This window comes from Carcharodon carcharias, chromosome 2 (assembly GCF_017639515.1).
Source record: "Carcharodon carcharias isolate sCarCar2 chromosome 2, sCarCar2.pri, whole genome shotgun sequence".
NCBI lineage: Eukaryota > Metazoa > Chordata > Chondrichthyes > Lamniformes > Lamnidae > Carcharodon > Carcharodon carcharias.
The window spans coordinates 16608242-16631918 of record NC_054468.1 but is presented as its reverse complement, the minus strand read 5'-3'; the positions used below and the strand labels follow the sequence as shown (position 1 = coordinate 16631918).

At 45.8% G+C, this 23677-nt stretch overlaps 1 protein-coding gene across 13 annotated transcripts in view; it reads left to right on the top strand.

The window, feature by feature from the left end:
- The window catches only part of mbnl1 (muscleblind-like splicing regulator 1), a 350001-nt gene that overhangs the window by 58808 nt on the left and 267516 nt on the right, over positions 1-23677 (top strand). The window lies entirely within an intron of this gene.

Below are 23677 nucleotides of genomic sequence, written 5' to 3'. Positions count from 1 at the left end.
ATGCTTATATCTGTTTTCCATAGCTTGCTTTTCCTGGAGCAGGTCACTAGCTGGAGACTATAGTCCATATCAAGTATAGCTGACCAGGAGTCTCCCCCATCCTTACAGGCTGCCATAAGCATGTAGGAAGGATTTACAGGTTAATAATCAACCTGTTTGGCCACGTTATGTTCCTTGGCCACCAAATCCTGAAGTGGGATCTGAACCCAGAGCTTCTGGCTCAGAGGCAGGAATGCTACCCACTGTGCCAGCAGACCCCCTTACAAAAGACTCTATGGCACTATTTTGAAGAAATGCAGGGCAGCCCAGGCCAATATTTATCCTTCAAACATCCTCAATAAAAATAGATTTTCTGGTTATTGTCTCGTTGCAGTCCATGGGACCAAATTGGCCGCCATATTTCCGTTAGTACAAGGTAAAAAAACCTTGGGTATGAAATGTTTTGGGCGTTCTAATATTCCGAAGATGCTTCCTGAAAGGTCTTTCTTCCCTGTCACAGAGCGAGTTCCTATCTCTGTGCTATTTATTCAACCGCCTTCTGAATCAGTGTGCTCCTGAGTCATGTTGATCTGTCAGGTGCTGGATTCTTCCCAGCCTCTGCTAAATTAGCTGCTGGCAACTGCAGCAACGGTGTTGCAATTGGCAGCAATATTCCTGCCCCAGGGGGCAGAAGAATCAGTTTCACTCTAATCACTTTCCGCCAAGCCGCGCAATTAAGATGGAACTAGAAAATGTATTTTTAAATTCTCAACCTTGAGCTCAAATCCCTCGTTGGCCTCGTTCTTCCCCATGCCTGTAAAGCCCCTCCAGCTCTACAACCCTTTGAGATTTCTGCACTTCTCCAAATCAAGCCCCATGCGCAGCCTTGATTTTAATCTCTCCTAGCTGCCTAGGTCTGAATTTTTCCTTGAACCTCTCACCCCTCTTCCTTTCTGACACCCTCTGCTTCTATGAAATGCTCCTTAAAACCTACCTCTTCACCCAAGCTTTTGGTCAGCAGCCCTAATACCTCCTCATGTAGCTCAGTGTCAAATTCTGTGCCATAATGCCTCTGTGAAGAGCCTTGCGGATGTTTTATTATGTCGAGGCACTATATAAATGCATGTAATTGTCATTTAACCCACAGCAGGCTGAGGCTGATCCTCAAGACTAGGCCTCGATGCCTAGAGGGATCAAGGAGGATCAGTGCTATGCCATAACCATCGCCGTTGTGAGCTGCTGTGTTTTTACCATGCTGTGATCAGGACAGTCACAATGTGAGCCCATCTTATCTTGGATGGTGACCAACCATTGTAATCTGTCAGATGTATTCCGAGAGTTGTTGGAGAGCACCTGCTTCTCTCAACCTGGACTAGACTAACAACCCATATTCTCAATGATCCTAATTCCATTGACATTCAGTTTTTTGGGGATTATTTGCCAATTTCCATTACTGATGGGAGTAAACCCTCCTAACATTAGCTCTCATACACTTACGTCATGACTTACTTCATGACATTACACATGACTTCAACAGGTAGAATAAATGGAGTTTGAGGTGAGGGGGTGCTTAAAGTCTTTAGAGTCCCAAGGCAAATTCCAATCCCCATTAAACTATCTTTCCCACTTTTCTGCCCACCTGACCAATCCATTGATATCTTCTAATAGTCTACAGCTTTCCTCCTCACTATCAGGCACACGGACAATTTTTGTATCTACAAACGTTTTAAGTGAGCCTCTACATTTAAGTTTAAATCATTAATATGCACCACAAAAAGCAAGAGGCCCTTTACTGAGCCCTGCAGAACCTCAGTGGAATCAACCTTCCAGTCACAAACGAATCTGTCGACCATCACCTTCTGCTTCCTGCCACTGAGGCACTTTCGGATCCAACTTTACAACGTTCCCATGGCTCCCGTGAGCTTTTACTTTTCTGTTCAGTCAGCCATGTAGGACCTTGCTAACGCCGTGCTAAAATCCGTGTAGACTACATCAAACGTGCTCCCCTCATCGACCCTCCTTGTCGTCCGCTCAAAAATTCCAATCAAGTCGGTCGGACAAGATATTCCTTTAACAAATCCATGCTGACTGTCTTTGATTAATCTGTGCCTTTCTAAATGAAGATCTTTCCTGCTTCTCAGGTTTTTTTCAAATAATTTTCCCATCACTGAGCTTAGGCTTACTAGCCCGTAATAACCTGGACTCTCTCTTCTTCCCTTTTTAAACAATGGCACAACATTTAGCCGTCCTCCAATCCTCCAGCACCACACCCGTAGCCAGAGAAGATTGGAAAATGATGGAAAGTGAGGACGAAAGCTGTAGACTATAGGAAGATATCAATGGATTGGTCAGGTGGGCAGAAAAGTGGGAAAGATCATTTAATGGGGATTGGAATTTGCCTTGGGACTCTAAAGACTTTAAGCACCCCCTCACCTCAAACTCCATTTATTCTACCTGTTGAAGTTATGTGTAATGTTAAGAAGTAAGTCATGAAGTGTATGAGGGCTAACGTTAGGAGCCTCTGTTATTCCCTCCCTTGTTTCTCTTAGCCACCCGGGTTACCTCTCATTCGGGCCTAGTGATTAATCGACTTGACAATTTGACAGGTCCAATCCTGTCAAAATTAGCAAGGAACAGATTACTGCAAGTTATGGTATGGTCATGCGGTGGTTATGCTCCTGGACAAGTAATCCAGAGGTCTGGACTAGTGACCTAGTAGGACAGGAGTCAAAATCCTATCATGGAAGTTTCAGAATTTGAATTTATTTTAAAACATTCTGGGATTAAATAGTTGGTACCAGCAAAGAATGACCGCGAAGCTGCCCGATTGTTGTACAAACCCATTTAGTTCATCAGCGTCCCTTAAGGAAGGAAATCTGCCATCACCAGCCAGTCTGGCCTAAACGTGTCCCCTGGACCACCACAACGTGGTAAAAGCAAAAACAGAAACAGAAATACCTGGAAAAACTCAGCAGGTCTGGCAGCATCGGTGGAGGAGTGCATAGTTGACGTTTCGTGTCCTCATGACCCTTCAACAGGACTAAGTAAAAATAGGAAAGGAGTGAAATATAAGCTGGACTAGACACTTTACAGCCTTCCGGACCTAATATTGAGTTCAACAATTTTAGATCTTGAACTCTCTCCTCCATCCCCACCCCCTTTCCGTTTCTTCCTCCTTATTGTTTTTTCCAATAATTTATATAGATTTTTCTTTTCCCACCTATTTCCATTATTTTTAAATGTATTTCCACCCGTTGTTTATCTCTACCTTTTAGCCCTTTTAGTATTCCCCCACCTCACCCCCACTAGGGCTATCTGTACCTTATCTGTCCTGCTTTCCACTCTTAATTAGCACATTCCTTTAGATAATATCACCACCTTCAACACCTCTTTGGCCTTTTGTCTGTGACTTCTTTTGGTTATCACCACAACGTGGTGCTCTCTTAGCTGCACTCTGAAGTGGACTACCAAGCTGCTCAGTTGAATTGGACCACGACAAAGCGTATCGCACAGAATGGAAAGATCCAGGAAGACATTCCATCTTTCGAAAGAAACCATGGATGGCAGTAGCTGTTCGTTTTGCCAATGATCTTCCATTCCAAGAACAAATATTAAAAGAAAGATGTAGCCTTGTTTAAAGTGCTTTCTCGGTCATGTCACTCCATCTACTTCCACTGACACCATGCAAGTGTGAGCAGCGGAGACATTTGCCTCCATGCAATTCTGTCTCCTTCTTCTTAAAAACCTGAGCTTAGATTTCAGCTGAGACTTCACTGAGTGCGGTGATGAGCTCCGTTAGAGAATGACTCCTTGCAGCCACCCTGCCTTTCAGACAGAGGCAGCCAAATGCGATAAGGAGTATGTTGGGCAATTGAGTGTCACAGCCTGTTTCTCCTCACATGTGCAACTATTTATTTTTTGCTTCTGACCAGCATATGGCTCATATTCCTGCAAAGAAATGGTTCTTGTTTCAAAGTGCACAGCCTTATGATAGGCAAAACCGAACCTTTCAATATCATGCTCGCAACTGCATTGAATTAATCATGAAGCTTTGAGTCCAGGGATGATTGAGAAGAACACTCAGATAGTTTTAAGGCCGGGTGTTTCGGAAAGATCTCTTATATTTTTCGGCGATAATAAGTTAAAACATTCCTCGGTCTTAAGGGGGTGTGAGGTGGAGGCATGTGGATGGGTGATCAGCCGCTGGCATTGAAATCACTCAGTTATAATCGGTCATTTCCTCCTTTTTCTCTGCTTGGCCTTTGTTTTAACTCCCTCCACCTGGCAGAAACTCAGGCTGGGGTTGTAGCAGGTGAGGGGGTAGTCGGGGGGGAAGGATGTGGTGGCTGAGAAAGGGGAGGTGGTGGCGTAGTGGTATTGCCACTGAGCTAGCACTCAAGAGACCCAGGGCAATGCTCTGGGGACCCAGGTTCAAATCCCACCAAATCTGCAATTAAAAGTCTATTGATGACCATTAAAAAACAATTGTCATAAAAACCCATCTGGTTCACTAATGCCCTTTAGGGAAGGAAATCTGCCATCCTTACCTGGTCTGGCCTACATGTGACTCCAGAACCACAGCAACGTGGTTGAATTTTAAATGCCCTCTGAACAAGGGCAATTAAGGATGGGCAATAAATGCTGGCCTAGCCAGCGATGCCTGCATCCCTTGAATGAATGAAAAATAAAAGTTCTGCTGCCTTCCAGTTGTGTCCTGGAGCTGAATTTTCACCTCAGTTTGCAGGTGCAAGCCCAACACACACAAGCATCAAATAGCGCACGATGATGTCAGTCGCGAGTCCCAACGGATATCGTCCACTTGTTTGATATTTTGGTCGGTGGGGACATGTTTCCCTTTCTTTCAGAACCTTATTTTTTTATGTGAAAATTCTTTGGTTCCCTGAGGCAGCCCTGTGCCTTCAGGGACTATTCAGTGAGCCCGCCCATGGGCGTGCACTGACTTGCGCGCTCGCCCTACTCCCCCTCCCAGGCAGCCCCGAGCATATCAGCACCTGATTCATACTAGCTGGCCATTAACTGGCCAGCCAGCGTGAAATCACGGTCAGGGCCCGATTGTGGGCGGGGCACCGTTATGCAGCTGCTCCCAGATCTGCCCTCTGTGCCCACTTGATGAGGGGAAAATGCCTCCTCCTGATGTTAACCTGTCGTATGAGCAGACAAGTGGGACACATGTCTCAAGCTGGCAGGGCCTTGTTTCAATATGCAGATTAGGGCCTAATTATGCAAATGGAGCCCAAGCTACAATTTTAGTCAGACTCAACACAGTAGGTGTCCATTGAGCAGCTCGTAGCCCAGGGAACAATCCACACCGTAGGTGCCTGCAGGGTACAATAGCTTGGCGGTTGGGTGCCTCACCACCCCCTGGAAGTTCCCCTCCAAGTCACTCACCATCCTGACTTGGAAATATATCGCCGTTCCTTCACTGTCGCTGGGTCAAAATCCTGGAACTCCCTCCCTGACAGCACTGTGGGTGTACCTACATCACAGGAACTGCAGCGGTTCAAGAAGGCAGCTCTTCACCACCTTCTCAAGGGCAACCAGGGATGGACAATAAATGCTGGGCCCAGCCAGCGAAGCCCACATCCCATGAATGAATAAGAAAAAAGGTTATGTTGCTGGACTAGTAATCTAGAGGCCCGTAGATCCAGTGACATGTGTTTTTGGTGAGTTTAAATTCAATTCATTAAACAGTCTGGAATTAAAAAGCTGGTATCAGTTCCATGTTGTTGCAAAAGCCCACCTTGTTCCTGAATGCCCTTCAGGGAAGGAAACCTGCCACCCTAACCCGGTCTGGCCCAGATGTGACTCCAAACCTACAGCAATGTGATTGGCTATCCTAACTTGCCCTCTGAAGTGGCCTGGCAAGCCAATCAGTTGTATTCGAAAGCTCACCAGCCAACTTCTCACAGGCAATTAGGGATGGAAAATATGTCTGTGTTGTCCCCATCCAATGAATAAAAAAAAAGACACTGTACCTCAGGAAACATTCAGCACAATAGGTCTCCTTCTTTCACTACAACAGTGACTACACTTTGGAAGTACTTCACTCACTGTAAAGCGCTTTGGTTTGTCCTGAGCTTGCGAAAAGTGCTACATAAATGCAATTCTACGTTTTCTTTGCCAGCGCCTCAGGAAAGAATCAAGGAGAGGAAGGGAAGAGGAAACTTTGTTGGGCACATGGGTGGACAAAGGCGGGGATTTTGCCTGAATCCCTTTCTATGCGACTGCTGCATTCTCGCATTCCAGGCTAAGTGTTAATGTGTTGGTCCCTTCTTCGGTGTGACTGATATTTTTCCTCAGAGGTGTTAATAAAATTAGCAATAAATGAATTCACAGTGAATTTTTGCATTCTCACCAAGGATGGCACAACATTTGGTGAGTGTTACAGAATGCCTGGAGAAAATACTTGGCACTTGGTGCCAACATACGTATCATTTGACGGCTGCTAGAGAACTTCAGTAATAGTGGCCAACTCTAGGCTCAGAACCTCTGTTCTCGAATTGTTACTCTTTTCCCATAATCACATTCTGTGCAGTGCAGCAGCTCCCATCCCTCCCTGTGCGGAGCAGAACCTGTGGCTCCTTGACCTGCTGATTATTGAGTGGCGACAATGAGAAGCAGGAAGCTGCATTCGTATTTCTTGAAGGCCGGCTCAGGCGACCTTGAAGGACCTGTTCCAGGATAGGCGAATGGTGAGTCAGACACACAGGTTTCCACGTGCATTGTGAGGCGCCTTGGAAAATAGGCCCATGATTTTCTGATGCTCACTCGCATAGACCCTACAAAATAAAAAGGGATTTTGTGTTGGCTATTCTATAGGGAATGGGTTTTCCCTTTTAGCGGAAAATAATTTCAATGAAACTAAATTGCAGAACCGCCAGGGAAAGAGTGAAATCAATCAAAAAGTGGTATCTGTGTAGTTTAAGTACTAGGGTTAGGCTTTAGTTTCAAGCCCAGGCCAAGACTCAGGCCCAGGTTCAGGCTGAAGCTCGGACTCAGACCCAGACCCAGGTTCAGAATCAGTCTGAGGCCCATGAGTCCAAGGCTCAGGCCCAAAAGCCCAGGCCCAGGCTCAGGCTCAGGCCCAGGCCCAGGCTCAGGCTTAGGCCCACAGGCCTAGGCCCAGGCTCAAGCTCAGGCCCAGGCTCAGGCTTAGGCCCACAGGCCTAGGCCCAGGCCCAGGCTCAGGCTTAGGCCCACAGGCCTAGGCCCAGGCTCAAGCTCAGGCCCAGGCTCAGGCTTAGGCCCACAGGCCTAGGCCCAGGCCCAGGCTCAGGCTTAGGCCCACAGGCCTAGGTCCAGGCTCAGGCTCAGGTCCAGGTTCAAGCCCAGGCTCAGGATCAGCCCAGCTTTATGTACATGCATAAGCACTAACTGAAGCCCGTGGTTCAGACCTAGGCAGAGGCCCTGGCCAAGGCTCAGTTCCAGGCCTAGGACCTGCAGGCTCAAATGCACAACTGTTGTATATCTTAAAACTTTGAAGCTATTGATTTGTTTGTTGGCATTAAGCCTTCCAGTAGGTCATTCCAATGACAAGGATTGTGTGTAGTGTCCTGAGATGGCTCTATTATAAATATTGAATGGTATTGATGTGACTTCAAATGAGGGATGCTGGAGCTACCTCACTGTGACCATCATCAAGTCTGTGAAATTAGCCTGGAGGCTGCTCTCAATATGACCAACTATTGGAAGAGTGCTACAGATCAGGAAATCTAAGGCAGACAAAAAGTCTGAAACCATCCAAGACAAAGCAACTAACTTGATCAGCACCTCACCTACCACCTTAAACATTAACTGCCTCCACCCCCAACACATGGTGACAGCAGTGTGCACCATCTAAAAGATGCACTGCAGCAGTTCTCCAAACCCCTTCCAATAGCACCTTCCAAACCCCTGGCCTCTACCACCAAGAAGGACATGGGCAGCAGATGCATGGGAACACCACCACCTCTACAAGTTCCCCTCCAAGTCACACGCTATCCTGACTTGGAACTATATCACTTTTCCTTTGCTGTCGTTAGGTCAAAAGCCTGGAACTTCCTCCCTCACAGCACTGTGAGTGTACCTATGCCAAGAGAAAGGCAACAAATGCTGGTCTTGCCAGCGATGCTAACATCCCATGAAACAATTGAAAACAAAAACCATGAAGCACAATTTACTGCAGTTCCCATACCAACAATCCTGAACTGAGGTGACCCAACTTCTGGCGAGACAACGTTGGCTCTACATCAGACATCGTTTATTCATTTATTTTCAGTGTTTCAACTTTGAAAAGCATCTGCCACTCTCCAGCTTTGAGGTAATAGAACCAACTTTCAGAAAGAGGAAAGATTTTACACTTATATAGTGTCTCATCATATCGTTGGGCCGCCCCAAAAGCTATTGAAATGGAGTAATGTTGTTACGCAGGCAATTGCTGCAGTTAATTCTGTGCACAGCAAGATCCCATTATGGACAGCCAGTTAATCTAACTTAAGCTCGGCAGTGTTTGTTGAGGGTGGAGTGGCCCCTGGGATGCTGGCAGAGCTCCCTGCCTGTCTACAAACAGTGGGACCTTCCAAATCCACCTCAATCACTCGAACAGAAGGACCAGGCCTGTTTCAACACCCATCTGATGGGCAGCACCTCCCAAACTACAGCCCTGAGGTGTCCAGTCCTGAAGCGGGGCTCAGACACATAACCTCCTGATTCAGAAGCGATTGTGTTCCCGCTGTTCTGATAGGGGGAGACTTGTGCACTGGCACAGACCATCTTTGGCTGGTTTGAGTTTGGCAGGAGAGACTTTAACATGCTGCCTATTTGCTAAATAGTGTCTGGTGTGTGAATGCTACTGTTTTCAGACTGGTGTCTGTCTCGCTTCACAGTAATGTGAATCCAGATCTGCACGCCCTCAACCCCTTACATTCTTGTAAAGTGTGAGGATGTGAGCAAGTGCACTATGCTGCGCAGTTGCAGAATTTTTATTTGGTCTGGTGTTTTGCATTCAGCGCTGTTCTTGAAGGTAGAAAAGATAAAGAAAAATCTTGCATTTTTATTGCGTTGTTTATAACGTCAGGACATTGCGAGGCAGTTAACAGCCAATGTTGAAGTGCAGTCACTGTTGTAATGGAGAAAATACAGTAGCCACTTTGTGCACAGCAAGCTCCCATAAACAGCAATGCAGTAATAGCCGGATAATCTGTATCCCTCTCCGCAGACGCTGTCAGACCTGCTGAGTTTTTCCAGGTATTTTTGTTTTTGTTTTGGATTTATCCGCAGTTTTTTGCTTTTAATCCTGTTTTTGTGCTGTTGATTGGGGGATAACGATTGCCTAGGGCCTTCAAGATAACTGCCCCTGCTCTTTTATGAAATCGTGTCAAGGGATCATTTGCGTCCCTCTGAGAGGGCAGATACAACCTCAGTTTAACATCTCACCTGAAAGGCGGCACCAACGACAGTGCAGCATTCCCTCAGTACTGCACTGCAGTGTCAGCATGGGGTTTTTTTGTGCTTAAGTCCCTGGAGTGGGACTTGAATCCACAGCCATTTGAGTCAGAGGAATGACTGCAGCCCACTAAACCACAGCAGTGACAACCAAACCACATATTTCCAGTGACATTCCCTGAGGGATAAATATCAGCCAAGACCACCGACCAAAGTGTTTTTTTTTTTGAATCCTGGTTTTTGTGAAATTTTCTCCTCAAACTGAGGGATGCTAGTGCTGGGGGGGAGGGTGGGGGTGGGGGAGCACATTTTGCATTTCACGCATCAAACAGCTCCCTCACCCGAGATCTGACAGTGCAACACAGGCCCAAACTCCAATAGGTTCCACCCTGTTGCCTTGATGTGGCACTTTCCATTATGTTTTCCGCACTTGTGACCTGTCTGAATGAAGGCTCGTAATTCAATGCTAATTAGTGTCAAGGGGGTGGGTTTTCTACAGTGGACCCCAGCCCACTAGGAACTGCCCAAACGAATTTCAATTAGAATCCGTGGAGTTAGGAGACAGAAGAGATATTCATCCATTCTTTGGAGCTAGGTTCAAATCTAGGTTCCAGAGGTGAAAGGTCGGGGTTCAGCCCACCATGTCTTTATATGAGAGGCCAGACAACTAAGTGAAAGATGAAATCAAAATTGATTGTCTTGTTTAGTTGAAGATACATCTTTAACAATCTTTTCCTCATTCTTGCAAGTTTTATTTAAGAAATGTTTTTTGACAAGTGTTTTAAAGCTGCACGGTTATCATGTGAAGAAACAATGTTTATTTTGGGCTGTTCACAAACCCTACGGTACCAGAACAAAAAGCTGCAACGAGACATGAAACAACATCATTAAAATGATGCATGGTTCTTCTATTCCTTAATTAATTAAAATAGCTTTGGGCCTTTTGGGTAAGCTGTTAAACTAAGGTTCCGTCTGCCCAGTCAGATGGGCGTCAAAGATCCCCTGGCACAGTTTCAAAGAAGAGCAGATGACAACTCCCCGATGTCCTGCGCATCATTTATCCCTCAACCAACAGGATTGAAATAGACTATCTGGCCAGTATCACATTGCTGCTTGCGGGATCTTGCTGTGTGCAAATTAGTTGCCTGGTAACCGTGACTACGCTTCAAAAGTGCTTCATTCACCGCAAAGCACTTTGGGACCTTCTGAGGACATGAACTGCCCTCAGCATCATGAGGCAAGGGTTGGTGAAACGTCAAATGTGGCTCTGCCTCCATGTCAGCACTCAATCACGTGTGTTGAAATGGGCACGCGTGCCGGCCACAGGACCACCCCCCCCACCAACAACGCCCCCCCCAACCCTCCTTGAGTTTGAATTACCCACCGATACTCACTGGCCTACCTTTTCCTTCCTCGTAAAGGATTTAAGCCAAACATGTCATGATTAATGAAGGAACAGGTGTCAGCCATTCACCCGTGGAAACTGTGCCTCTATTGTAGTTAGCCGAGGCAGTTCTATTTCTTTTCGCCCCCAATTCTGTACCTCAAATCTATTAATATCGCTATACTTCCCTTTTATAGATCTCAGTTGACTATGCTTTTCTGGTTTTCTGCAGCAGTACATTTCACACACTCCTGCAACCCTTTGCATGAAGTACTTTTTTTCTGGGCTTACGCTTAACTACTCGTCCATTATGTTCCCCTCTTGTGGATTCAAGAACACAAGAATAGGAGCGGGAGTAGACCACATGGCTCTTTGAGCCTGCTCTGCCATTCGATGTGATCATGGCTGATCTTGGGTTTCAACTCCACCTTCCTGCCTGCTCCCCATTGCTATAGTTCACTGCTCATACACTGAGTAAGAGAGGAATCTGGGGCCTTTCCTTAATATAGGTTTCTTCATAAAACTCAGAAAACATAAGGACAGACACCCTTTCCCTTTACCCACCCCGCACCCCCCACACAGTTGGAAACCGCTTCTTATATACACTTAAGAATTATGCCCTAACCTTCCCCCATTAGTAAGCATTGTTCTCACTTAAAACTCAAGCATGCACTTCACCATGACAGGATTGCACCATTAACACCCATAGCCCTTGATTCCCTGAGAGACCAAAAATATGTCTATCTCAGCCTTAAATGTATTCAACGATGGAGAATTGCAAAGATTCACAATTCTTTAAGTAAAGTAACTTCCCCTCACCTCAGTCCTAAAAATTGGCCCCTTATCTTGAGACTGTGCTCCTGTGTTTTAGATCCCCCGACCAGCAGAAGCAATCTCTCAGAATCCACCCTATCAAGCCCCTTTAGAATCTTGTATGTTTCAATGAGATTCCCTCTCATTCTTCTAAATTCCCAACAATACAAGCCCAATTTAATGAGCCTCTCATTCTCTTTCATGGAGCCATTGCCAGTCAAACCTTGTCAATTCCTTTCACTATTTTAAGCACTTCAGTCAGATTGCCTTTTAACTTCCTCACCTTCCAGGAAATATAACCCAAGTTTACTCAATTCCTTCATCCCAGGGAGCGTCCTGGTAAGTTGTTGCTGGATTTTCTTCAAGGGCAGTATATTCACCAAAGAGTTTGTTCCCCAGAATGGAACACGATGCACCAAATCAGGACTCTATATAACTGCTGGATAATTTCCTTGCTTTATATTCGAAACCTATAGTGAGGAAGCTTAGCATTCCAGTGGTCTTGTTGATCATTTATTGCACTTGCAAACTAGTTTTCCATGACTTCTCTGTCTGGAGCCCTAAATCCATTTATTTATATGCCTAGCCAGTAATGTTCTCATGTAGATTAATACTCCAAATTGCTATTCTGATGTTCAATTTGTATTATCTTACACTCTGCCTCTTCCATCACTCCTTGACCATTGTTAGGATGACTACTTGGAAGAAAACATAATCCCGATCTAGATATGACTATTAGAATGACTGTTGGGATCTGGGGAAACTGTATTCATCTCTGAACCAGAAGGTTGTGTGCTCAAATCCCACTCCAAAGTGTCAGTAAGTTAACATTCCAGTGCAATACCGAGGGGGTGCTGAACTTTTGAAGGAGCTGTCTATCAAATGAGACATTAAACTGAGGCCCTGTCTGTCAGATGGATGTAAAGATCCCATAGCATTATTTCGAAGAAGAGCAGGGGAGTTATCTCCAGGTATGCTGGCCAATATTAATCCCTGAACCAATATTACGAAAACAGATTATCTGATCAATATCACATTGCTGAATGTGAGAACTTGCTATGCGCAAATTGTCTGCTGCCTTTCCAACGTTAGAGCAGTGAATTTCAAAAGTAATTGATTGGCTGTAAAGTGCTTTGTGATATCGTGTGGCTGTGAAAGGTGCTACAAAAATGCAAGTCTTTCTTCATCTAAGCAGAAGTCAGCACCTTCAAGAGGCCACAGGTTTAAACTAGTAAAAGGGAAAATTTCGGACATCTTCACATAAAAAGCAATCACCACCTGAATTTTCAGCTAGGATAGCTAATGGATGCAGGCGTAATTGAAGCTTTCAAGCCTGTAATCAAGTTTATGAATTTTGGTGAGTTATGGGTATTAAGGAATGTGGAGCAATGGCTCCACACTCCAGGGAAAGTAGAGTAGAGGTGGAGATCCACCATGATTTAAACAATGGTACAGCTGGTTGGAGGGTCTGGATGACCTAAGCCTGTACCTCATCATCCTAGATAAAAATAAAATTGTGCAATTGTTCGCGAAACAAAATGGATGCTTTGATGACGGGAATTGCAGTACCTGATGGACTGAATGACCTTCCTCACCTTGTGAGCTTGGCTGAAAGGAGTGGAAAGAAAAATGATGGGGGTGGGGGGGTGTTGGATTTGGCCCCCTTACGACGAATGCTTCAATGTGAAGAGTCGACTCAGTGTTCAGGTGCTTTGTCTCATTTAACCGTCAATTTGGCACATGGGCCTCCATTAACATCAACCAATTTGAACTCGAATCTAATGTAAAGATATGTAATCATTAAGGTTTATGAGCTCCAAGCAACTGAAGAATGCTAACGCGGCCACTGATTGAAGCAGCACTGAAAAATGTAATTCACTGCTGTAAACCTGTCATTACTAATGATTGGGCTGCCTTGTTATGATAAGCTGTTCTTTTGAGGTTGACCTGTCAAGATGAAAACACTCATCATCGCATGAATTCATCAGAAAAGGAAAACCTCCCACTTTATCCTTTCAGGGATTTTTTTTATTCCTGAACTTATTTGTTCAGGTCAAAGGGCAGTGGGGATGGTGGGGGGTAGCGGGTGGGGGGGGAGGGTTGGGGGAGTGGGTGGGTGGTGGTTTGGGTCCAGGGGTCAACCTGTCAGCTTCCCATCAGATCCCTGGCCACAGCCTGTTGTTTACCGGGACGTGAACGGCAAACAGTGACAGCTCGTAGCCTGGGCATGTTTTTGCTCTCGTGGAGCTGAGCTCTGCTTGCTGTGTGTGTGCACGTTGTCAGTCGCTCAGACTAAGCCTGCAGATGTCGACACCTGAAGCCCAGTCAAGTCTGCAGCCACCACATGCAGTGTTTCCCTGAGTGGGGGAATGGGTGGTGAGGAGGGGTGGGTGGGTAGGGTGGGGGGGGGGGGGGGGGGGGTGGTGGTGGGGGGAGGGGGCAGCGTTGGTGGGTAGGGAAACAAAAGCTTCAATTGTGCAGACTCGAGGCTGTACAATGTCCCTTGTGAGAGCAGGTAAAATCCCGGTCATCAGGCTTGATAGGAATAGACTGTGGAGACTGAGGAATGCGCACAGCAAACATTTTTTGAGCGAGTTGTGAGCAGCCGGGGTGAAGGGCCAAGACCCAGATTGCAGACGTTGTCAAGGTTAAGAACAGCAAGCGATCAATCAAACAGCAATGGTTGACATCAAGCTTGGATTTCAAAAGCCCGTCGACAATAGGTGGAAGAGTGTTAATAGAGGTGTTTGAAATCATGAAGGATTTTGATAGAGTAAATTAGGTGAAACTGTTTTCCGCTGGAAGGAGGGTCAGAACTTGGTGGGCACAGATTTCAAATAATTGTCAAAGAGCCGGGGTGGAGGGGTGGGGGGAGGGGTGGGGTGGGGGGGGGGTGGTGGTGGTGTTGGGGGAGGCGGTGGTGGTGGTGGGGGGTATTGGTGGTGTGGGGGTGGAGTGATAAGGAGAATGTTTTACACAGCAGGTTGTTATGGTAGGCAATCAAAGCAGATTCAGTAATAACTTCCAAAAGGAAACCGGATAAATACTTGAAAAGGAAAAACAAAAGCAGGGCTGTGGGGTGAGTGTAGGGGTTTGCGGCTAATTGGACAGCTATTCCAAAGGACCAGCATTGTCACGATGGGCAGAATGGCCTCCTTCTTATCTGTTATATTCTGTGCTTTTAGGTTTCTCTGAGTCTATGAGGTGTGGACTGTGCGAGATAAAGAGCTTTGTAATATCAAGTCCAGGAAAAGAAGGATTTAGGTGAGGGGACAATGCCATGCATCTTATCTTTGACAGAGTGGGTTGGGGATTGTGTATGTCAATGCACCTGAAGCTTAGGCATACCAAGAAAGGAGAGTTCAAAGGAGAAGCAACCATAACGCTAGACAGTAAAATGGAATGAGTCAAGAAAAATGGTGACAGAAAAGAAGTGGAGCTCTGTGATGAGGGCAGATTGTGATCAGATAAAAGATCTCATTTGTGGTTCAGCAGAAGATATGCAATGAGGAAAAAGAAACAATATTCTGTAGCCATAAGGCGATGGGGAAAGCAGAGGCACATGCAAGATAGGCCGAATGGCCTCCTCCTTTGTTGGAATATTCTATGAAAACTCGCAAATGACAAAGATTGGGGCTCGGATTTATATTTCTCAGGATCTGATTTGTGTGCATTCTCTGAGGCTCCATACTTTACCATTGCATGCTTGTTCTGTTTACTTTATACTGCTTGGAGTGCTAGGTAATGTCATGAACTTTATTTTCATAATTTATTTTTATCTCTGGCTAGAGTATTGTGTTATGGAACTCATTAACAGCTGCTACCATGAACTCTTGGCCATGGATGTCAAATAGGCCCTAAGTTACTTGTGCAGACCCCACAAGAATGTAGCTCCATGCTCACAGCAGGAACCTTTCCTTCAGGAATGACACTGAGTTTTCATCTCCCGATGGAGGTGTGAATCAGGTTCTAAAACACTAACCTCAGTCTATTTCCTGCTGGAAAAATAATTTTCCCCTGCCTTCCCAACTCCATGCAATTTTCAATTGGCCTTTTGGTGGGTCAGGAAAGCCCTGGGGGCAAAACGGACATGCAGCTCTTCCAGGGTCGGGGTCCCCATTGGGATGACCACAGGAAAATTGCACTTCTACCTACAAGCTATTTTCATGTGCTGGTGTGGGTTTTGCACCTCCTTGGAGAGTTTGTGATCATGGGGTTTGTGGGGGGGTGTGGGTGGCGGTGGGGGCGGGGGGGTAGCATGTTAAGGAGTCGGCAACATTCAGAAAGAAAAGTGCAAAATGTTTTGATATCTTCAAATGTCACTGTTCGCTGCCATATTATAATGCAGGTGTGTTTTCAATACAATGATTCATCATAGGGATCTGTCTTGCAAAAGTAATTTGATCCTTATATTGACCAGTGTTGCACAAGAGCTCTTTCATGAGGTGTGGCTTGGCCAGCATTTAATGCCAACTCTAATTGTCCTTGAGAAGGTGGCAGTGAGCCACCTTCTTGAGCCACTGCAGCCCATCTGGTGTAGATTCACGTAGAAAGGGAGTTCCAGGATTTTGACACAGTGACAGGAAGGGAGATATATTCCAAATCAGCATGGTGTGTGGCCTGGAGGGGAATTTGCATGTTGTGGTGTTCCCATGCATCTGCTGCTCTTGTCCTTCAACTTGATGGATGTTGTGGGTTTGGAAGGTGATGTTAAAGGAGCCTTGGTGAATTGATGTAGTGCATTTTGTAGATGGTACACACCGCTGCCACCATGTGTCGGTGGTGGAGGGAATGAATGATTGTGGATGGGGTGCCAACCAAGTGGGCTGCTTTTGTGCTGGATGGTGTGAAGCTTCTTAAATGTTGTTGGAGCTGCACTTATCCAAGCAAGTGGAGAGTATTCCATCACACTCCTAACTTGTGTCTGGTAGATGGTGGACAGTTTTGGGAATCAGGAGGTAAGTTACGTGCTGCAGGATTCCTAGCCTCTGACCTGCCCTTTTAGCCATAATATTCATATGGCTGGTCCAGTTCAGTTTCTGGTCAATGGCAATCCCCAGGATGTGGTTCATGGGGGATTCAGAAATTGTAATGCCATTGAATAGCAAGGGTAAATAGTTAGATTTTATCTTGTTGAAGATAGTCATTGCCTGGCATTTGTGTGGCATAAATGCTATTTGCCACTTATCAACCAAACCTCAATGTTACCCAGGTCTTGCTGGACACGGACGGCTTCATTATCTAAGGAGTCATGAATGATGCTGAACATCGTGTAATCATCAGCAAACGTCCCCAGTTCTGACCTTATGATGGAGGGAATGTCATTGATAAAGCAGCTGAAGATGGTTGGGCCTAGGACACTACCCTGAGGAACTCCTGCAGTGATGTCCTGTGACTGAAATGATTGACTACCAACAACCACAAACATCTTCCTTTGTGCTAGATATGCATTATATGATTTTTTTTTCCGTTGCAGGAAGTGCCATAATGCATTAAAAAATGTAAAAATAATGTCCATTCAGCCTCAACTATCATGTTTTGTGCTGTGATTTAAACTGACTGACAGCTCTGGCTGTTAAAAAAAAACCCTGCTTTTGAAAGTTGAAAAAATGCTCCCCTCCATCAATTGTCAGGCACTCGGCTTTAAAATGGAAATGGGACGCGATTCTGTTCTGTTAGCTTCAGGCAATGTAGCTGGAAGCCCTCGTTACGACAGCTGTGGCCCTTAAGAATGCATGGCTGAGTTTCAAAACTGTAATACGGCTTCAGCTCAGCAAATGGTTGATTGATCCAAGAAAGACTGAAACATTTAAGAGCCTGTAATAGCAGAATGTTCCTTTAACGTGTGTTTGGATTCAGGGTTTTATTAGATTATTAGGGGTTTATTTTTTTCCCCAATGATTTTAAAATGATTCCAGTTGTGATTGCATGGCTCTGGAGGACTGTACACAGCGGCTATTGGGTGAATGGTTCTTCAAAGCTGCCAATGGGCGGAATTTAATCCAGCCCATCGCAGTGGGAAACATGGCGGTCAGGCCCACTAAATGGCGTAGTGGGCTGGGTGTCAGTCATCCCACAGCAGGAAAAGCTCCTGCAATCAATCGCGAGGTGGGAAGGGGCCGAAGTGTGCAATTTGCTCACTTGTGGCAGGATGTCAATCAGGCTCACTAATGAGCCAATTAACACAAATTATCCCCGAGCCCATCAGAATTTAGTAGTGGCTCGGGGATTAAGTGGGTGCCACAAGCTTCCTGAAGGCCACCCAGTAAACACTGTTTGGGTGTGACTGCAGGCTTGTGGGGTGGGGGGAGGGGGAGAGGGGAGTCCCTCGTTTACAGGTACTCAGGGCCCGATCGAAGGATCCAGCATCGGGAAGGAGGTGCCCCTAAAGGTTGCACCCCTGCCTTTCCCTCTGACCCACTCCCCCCCCCGCCCCCACAAGCCCTACCCCACTCCAGCGATTCTCTCCATGTGACCCGCATCCTGTCCCGTTCACCTGTGTCTCGGGATCCAGTGACGGACCCTGATTAAGTCCTTTGAGCGTCACCGGCAGCAGCCCCAGCTCCTGGTGCCACTGCCAGCAATGGACAGCTGCCGGCCTCTGTTTGGCTGACAGCTCTCGGGAGCAGAATTTCCATCCCGCAGGCTCATAAATCCTGTGGAAGGCCCGATGCTGGCCTGTTAAGTGCCTGAGGGGTACTTAATTTGGTTGTGCTGCCCCCACAGGAGCGACGCATTAAAGTGTCAGCCAAGCTTATGTCCTGGAGTGGCGGGGGCAGGGTGGGGGGGGGTGTGGGAATCAACCCCACAACTGTCTGAATCAGTGATAAAGGTGATCAGTTTAGCCAGGCTGACTCTGAATCTGGCTTTGCTGAGAGTGCTTGGCACTGACCATGGGTGCCCAAAATGGAAACAATTCCACTCAGCAGCACTCAGCATCGCCAGTGCCCCGAGATTATCTCGGAGTCTCCGGGAATGAAACATTAATCCCCACGGCACTGCTGAGAGAAAAGAAGGCATTGGGTGTCGTGTGCTGCTTTGACTTTCTTTGAACACTTTAATTGATTAGTTGGGAGATGGGAAAAAGAAGGTTCGTTCACTGACAGCCAAGGAGTGTCCAGTTGGATAACCAGGAATCTGCTTGTGTTCTAAATGGTGGGTCATTGCAAGGATGGGTGTGTCGGAAGACCACTGGTTGGATATGGGAGGTGCTGGGAGGTATTAGGTTATGTAATGAAGGTCAGCAACCCTGCTTAGAAATAGCATCCCACAACTTAATCAGCAGAGAAAAAAAAAATTGGGACTAAAGCAGTTCTTTCTATGCCTTTACAGTGGGCAATATTGTAATTAACTAGTTCTGCACTGAAAGAGTTTGAATCGATGTATTTGAAGGCAGGATACAAAATCTATCGCATCAAATGTCCTGCAGACATTTAACTTTGCACCTAGGATCTGCACAGACTTGCTGGGGTTCCAAACAGTTGGCCACTTTATGATTGTATGTCAGTCCTTCAGGCCTGCTCTGCAGTTGACGTGTTTAGACTAGTCAGGGCACTTTTGAACCAAACATGCCTATTTCAATTTTCTGTTCACCTTGGGAGTCCCACTACTGTTAAATACTCCAAACCAAGTCAAACCTTGCTATTGTTGCATCCCCATTGATGTTTGGAGATATTACTAATCAACGCTTTGTTAATTGAACATTCTGTACAGAATTGGCGCTGTCTAAATATAGATGGATAAATATATATTAACCAATCTCCCACAATGCTGCAAAGGATGAGTCAGAGGATGCACAGTTCTATTACGGGTATGCTGAGCTAATAAGGCATTTCTTTATCATTTTGAGTTGAAGCTTGAAATTTACAGAAGGCATTGGATAAAGTTTCACACAGGGATCATTAGCAAAAACGATAGCATGTGGAATTGGAGAGAACCTTGGGACAAGTGTTTGTAAGTGGTTGGGGGTGATTGAAGGTTGAGTGTAGGGACGAAAGGGTTGAAATTGGACATCAGCAGGCACAAAAAGCAGACAAAGGACTGGATTTTCACCCCCAGGTCAGGAGCACAGAGTCGGAACATTTCCCGCCTCCACAAACATGACCCGGGAGCAAGTGCCCCGGAAGTTGGGGTTTTCATTCCAGGATGGCGGAGTTCTTTAGGAGTTGTGCTGGGTGTCCCAATGAGTGTGGAGGCTGTTGGATGTAGAGGCAGGCTGGGCAGGAGGCCTGCCTCACTGCTATGATGCTGCGATAATGTATTTTTTTTATATTAAAGCATAAAACAGCCCTTCAGCCCTCACCACTCATACCCCTCACCCACGATGCCCTATCCATGCCAACATATGCCCCTCTACCCAACCTATGGCCCCCATACTCTCCATGTCAACCTATGCCCCTCTCCCTACCACCCTAGCCCACTCCCCCCATGGTCCTTCATATCCTCCATGTCAGCCTTTGTGCCTTTGCCCAACCCCCCAATGACCCTCATGTGGTCCACACCACCTCAAGCCCCTCTGCAGATCCCCATGACCCTTTCTAGCCCCCAAAGGGCACCTGACCTCCCCAATAGGCATCTTGGGACCATATCCAAAGGACCATATCCTATCTGTCCAAAACTGTACTTCACCTCTCCAAAGGAATTCATGAAGTTCAAACCTGCTTGTTCCAGGTCCAACAAGCACACATTGTGTTTCACACGCTTGGGTCACCAATATTAGACGTGAGTGGAGGCAGCTGCTGTTTTATATGGGCTTTTTATTTGGGCATATGGGCATGTGTAAATCCCAACCCGGGCCCATTCCTGCCCCCATGAAAATGGTAGGTGTTGTCTTCACAATGACAGAGAGGCCACCGGTCCTTGTGAAAATCCAGGCCAATGTCTCATTTTCCGCCAATTATACAGAGGGACCTGATATTAAATTTGAGTGAAGCCAATGGAGCTGAGTATGGGGTGGGCCATACAGCAGGCACCCATACTGACCTTTTTTGCATTCTCAGCCCATGTCCAAATTTCATGCTGCCAACTTTGTCCTTTGATTAACATGATGGGACAAGCGGTGTTCCTCAGGTTTCTGTAAGGTACCACTGTTATCTTTTAACCATATATTTTATATATATATATATATATACATATACATATATATGTATATAAATATATATATGACTTGGATAATGGAACAGAGAGCTGTATATCCCAATTTGCAAGTGTAGTGAATTTATGGCTGGGAGGAGAGATGTACAAAGGGACATAGACAAACGAAGTGAGCGGACAAAACAATGGCACATGGATATCCATGTGGGGAAGGTTGAGGTCATCCAGTTTTTATCTGAAATGGTAAATTGGAATATTTTCTTAATGGTGAGAGACTCAGAGCTGTGGTGGTGCAAACTGTCCATTTATGTCTTCACTTAAAGCTAGCCACTTTACACAGACAGACTTTTGAAATTGGTAGACGTATGCCAGATGGGAGAGGCGATGGCGTAGTGGTATTGTAGCTGGACTAGCAATCCAGGGACCCAGGGTAGTGTTCTGGGGACCTGGGTTTGAATCTTGCCACAGCGGATGGTGGAATTTGAATTCAATAAAAATCTGGAATTAAAAGTCTAATGATGACCATGAAACCATTGCTGATCGTTGTAAAAACCCATTTGGTTCACTAATGTCCTTTAGGGAAGGAAATCTGTCATGCTTACATGGTCTGGCCTACATGTGATTCCAGACCCACAGCAATGTGGTTGACTCTTTAAAAAAAAAATGCCTTCCTGAACAGGGGCAATTAGGAATGGGCAATTAATGCTGGCCTAGCCAATGATGCCCATACCCCATGAATGAATAAAAAAAAAGATTTATCACAGTGAAGTGATGCACTTTGGTAGGAAGGGTGAGGAGAGGCAATACAAACTAAATGCTACAATTGTAAAGACATTGTACATATGCAAATCTTTGAAGGTAGCAAGATAAATTAAGCAGGCTGTTAAAAAACCCCACGGGATCTTTGGTTTTGAAAGAAATGCATAGGTTATAAAATCACAGAAGTTATGCCATATCCCATGAATCACTGGTTAGGCCTCAGCTGCAGTAAAGGCACTCAATTCTCGGCCTTGCACTTTCAGAAGGGCGTCGAGGCCTTAGGGAAGGCGCAGAAGAGATTTACCAGATTGGCACTGGCTTGAGGAACACCTATGATTCTGCAGGTTACAAGAAGTAATGAAAAGGGCAAATGGAATATCAGCCTTTATCTCAAAAGAGTTGGACTCAAAAGTGAGCAAGTGATGCTTCAGTTGTACAAAAGCTTGGCCAGGCTGCATCAGGAATACTATGTTCAGCATTCAACACTGGATCTCAGGAAGATTATGTTGGTGTAAAGAAGGCTTAGCCCAGCACTGCCCGTCCATGATCTGTGGCAGGCAGTTTGGGACAATTTTAATGACTGGGCCTTATTTACATGCACATGCTGACTTGCCACCCAAATGGCCCATGTAGCTCGGGGGATGGTGGGGGTGGGGTGGGTGTTGGGGGGATGGTGTGGGGGGCAAGTAGAGGCCCCAAAGGTATTTTTTCTATTCTTTGATGGGATGTGGGCATTTCTGGCCAGGCCGACATTTGTTGCCATCCCTAATTGCCCTTGAGAGCACATTGCTGTGGGTCTAGAGTCATGTGTAGGCCAGGCAGGGTAAGGATGGCAAATTTCCTTCCCTAAAGGACATTAGTGAACCAGAAGGGTTTTTATCCGGCCCTGACACCTGCTCCCTCTTGATTTAACCTGGTGAGAAATCCACCACTGCATGCACCCCCCCTCCCCACCTACACAACTCGGATCTCAGATTAACATAGTTGATTGGGCCCTGATGACATCATTAGAGCTCAGTTTGCTGGCTGGAGGCATTCGTCCTGGTTGTCTGTTATTTAAAGTTGCTGCAGTCAGGCTAAGAAGACATTCTGCCTGCCACACAACAGAGCAACCTTGTGTATGAATTCATAGGGCATACGTCCCGACAATTGACTGATCAAATCAAAGAGCATGTTCCTCCACCTGTTGGTAATAAGCAGAGTGCAGACCATACTCAACCAGCCCACACGCAAACCCAAAACAGAACGTCCACTGTTAGGTGCGATTTTGTTATCGGGCAGCACTTGCTGAACAATCCTGAGTGTGCTAATAGCTACACTAACAACTATTTTCAGACAATTAGTCAAGCTTGTAACATGGCTCATTTACCATTGTTAGAAGTGACAGACATTCATACACAGGGACCCGTTCCCTGCAAACAAAAGGATTATGTTCAAACCTTGTGTTTTTTTTTGAATTATCCAGGGGTTTGGGAGCCTAAGGTCCCCTGTCGCTTTATCCATGGCAACACCACAGCCAATCAGTCGACTTACCAACTATTTAGAACCTTTTTCTCCAGCAGTATAAATTGTTGTGATTGTTTGAAATTTGACATTTCTTGTGTTTGTCCTGATGAGAGCAAGATGAAAAGCTTCGGCAACATGTCTCCCTTTTCAGTAACATTTAAAGTTGGAGTCAATCAAATCAGCATGGAAAAGAAGTGGGTATGCCCGTTCTTCCTTCACCTGCTCTATTTTAACTGGTGGAAAGCAGGTGGCATGGGGTAGGGAATTAATATCGACCAGCACATGATCTAAATCAATTTCTATCAGGGTCTCAGTGCCATGTGGTCCAATGCTGGAATAAAACTTGCAGTTATATAGCACCTTCCATATTGTCAGGATATCCCAAAGCAATTCGCAGCCGATAAATTACTTTTGAAGTGTGGCCACTGTTTGCAGACAAACAGTAAAATCCTGCAATAGAAATCTACAAAGTCATCACTGTGAGATTGAGTCTTACATATGAAGAACAAATTGTCTGTGAGTAAGGGACAAAGCAGGTTTCTTAAATTCTGCACCTTCTTAAGTCTGTTTTCTTTTAACCAATTTCTTCTCTTCCTATGGTGTTGATCCTTGCCATACAGGCCTGCCCCTGGCATCTCAGATATCTCATTCCAGTGATCATTCTTCATGCCTGAGAGAATTTTTTTTTAAATTCATTCA